The 2,377-nt window shown below is 46.6% G+C and overlaps 1 pseudogene; it reads right to left on the bottom strand.

Moving 5' to 3' along the window:
- Positions 1–1,406: 1,406 nt before the first annotated feature.
- On the bottom strand, positions 1,407–2,145 carry Mrpl42-ps2 (mitochondrial ribosomal protein L42, pseudogene 2; annotated as a pseudogene).
- Positions 2,146–2,377: the final 232 nt, after the last annotated feature.

The raw sequence follows: 2,377 nt of genomic DNA, 5'->3' as shown, positions 1-2,377 counted from the left end.
TGTATTCGTGCCTGCTCCCAACCTTGCCTGTGTTCATCAGGAAGTAAATTATCAGTGAGGATCGTATGTACATTGTGGAAAGTCAACCTATAAGATGGAGTAATGTACTGAAATTCTTTAATAAAGGCAGAGCAGTTAGAGGTATAGGAACCCAGTCTGTTTACTATTTGAGAAAGTTTACTCAGAGAGAAAGGAACATGTACTCTGACAAAGCTATCTACCTCAGAAAGTTTCCTTACAAGGACCGATGCTAGGTCAGGTGTCTCTGGGGGAGAGGGACTTGGTTTGACTGCAACCTTAGAGCAGGTGACGGGAGGACTGAAGGTAGGTTTCCAGTGCAGGGTGGCTGCAGCAACCTGCAGCTGGCACAGGAGGAGAGGTGGGGTCTAGTGAAGTTGATCAAGGAGGTTCTGGAGTAGTCTGGTGAGAAGAAGAAACTGAGGCAGCGGTTTGGGTGTTTGGAGGCATGGAAGTAGGAAGTGGTTCGTTAGCTGGATTGAGGGCTGGTCTTCTAGTGGAGGTTTCATAGCTAGAAGAAATTGGGTTGGGAACAAGAAGAACAGAGAGGAGAGATGGAGTGAAGATAGGTAAATGCCTCAGCATAGGGGACCTCTTTCCATTTACCAAACTGCTGGCAATATGCATGAAGATCCCATAAAATAACTGATTTTAATGTACCATTATGTGGCCCTTTAGCGCTATTGTCTAATGGGTACTGAATCCAGATCCTATTGCACAGGTATACTAGCTTTGATACCCTCAGGTTAGGAGTTAACTTTAGAGATCTGTAATTTTCCAGGAAATATCCCAGAGGGGAGCCAGGAGGTATGGTTGAAGATGAGAGGCGGGCATTGGATCATTGATGACTGGAATGTTATTGAAGTATTCGTAAGAATATCCTGAGAAGAAGTTCAATAATGAGTTACAAATGTACAGCCATGCTTCATGTCTAGGTCATCTCGTGGACCATCTAAGGGTTGTAGTGAGTCCTGGACTAACCAGAAAGCATTTCTCCCTAGGTCTAGGTTTCTCTGAATGACAGCAAGAGCACGAGAGGGGTGAGGGGTTAGAAACAGCTCTTGAGAGGGGAAGTACCCAAGGGTAAAGTCCTATCTTGTATGTTGTCTAAGAAACTGGTCATAGTTGGCTATGAAACGCCAACCCCTTAGCCAATAGAGGTTGACCAGACATATCTGGGAAACTAGGGCCTTCCTCCACCAACTGGAGGGAAAACCTTACCAACCAATGCTTGTGTGAGAATTTTAGGGGTCTGGTAACAGGGAAAGTGGACTCACCGAAATGAGTTTCAGCCCACAGAGTATAATTCACAGGGCAGAAGCTAACCCACATGGTAGAACGCAGTTGCAGCAGCTCACATGGTAGAAGTCCATGTGTCCTGCGGGGCAGCAGCAGCTCATGTGGCGTAAGTCTGGGTGTCCTGCAGTGGTAGATTGTAGCAGAAATCCACATGGCAGGGTTGGTGGCAGGGTGGTTCACGTGGTAGAAATTGCAGTGGTCAGTCAGTCACAGTCATCATTGACAGCTTACTGCGACCAGAGGTGTCAGATGCCAGGTTGCCTTGGCACACGTGGGTCTTTCTTTTTTTTTTTTCCATGAAAGGGCATTTTTATTACTTCCCTGCATACCATCGGGATGAATACACGTGTACATTTTCTCAACTGGCAAACAGGACACAAAGCAAACATCCTTGCTGCTCAGAGATAAGAGGACTCAGTCACCTGTCTTTGGGAGGGTTCAGTTTCTTATGGCGTCTGTGATACTGTCCATGTGGGTACCAGCGATGCTTTGTGGTGAAGAACACCTTGCTAAATTGTTCTAACATGGGCCCTTGCTCAAGATGCTTGCGATTTCCTTCTAACTTGGTTCTCAGTATCTGCTCGTGTGTTTCCTCGTTATTATGCAGAAGATCTGGTTGAGGGATAGGTTTGGTGTGTTCGTAGGGGATGTCCATGGAAGGGTCCTGCCGTCGGACGTCAAAGCCAGCTCTACCTTGCAACTGTAGTCGTCTTGAAGAGAAGAATACGTAGATTTGTGACGAGCACTGGACAAAGCTCCGTTATGGATTGGAAATAAATGCTTCCAGATAGTTCTGTGTGATATCGCCCATTTCACTGCTGCCTCCATGATCCAGTGATTTCAATAAATGATAGGCGCGCTCGCCATCTTGCTTCAGTCTCACGTGGGTCTTTCACTACTGGGTTTCAGCACTAAATGTTGTGTTAGAATGGTGGCTTGTCAGGACAGATCACACCAGGCCAGCACAGTCCCACAGTAGAGGTTGATTGTGGGAGGAAACGGACAAAGGGGGTGACAAAGAAGGGGGGCTTTGCCTTTTATTTCAGCTGTGACATAACCA

The sequence above is a fragment of the Rattus norvegicus genome, chromosome 2, assembly GCF_036323735.1.
Source record: "Rattus norvegicus strain BN/NHsdMcwi chromosome 2, GRCr8, whole genome shotgun sequence".
In the NCBI taxonomy this organism is placed as follows: domain Eukaryota; kingdom Metazoa; phylum Chordata; class Mammalia; order Rodentia; family Muridae; genus Rattus; species Rattus norvegicus.
This window is presented reverse-complemented; position numbering and strand designations above follow the sequence as displayed.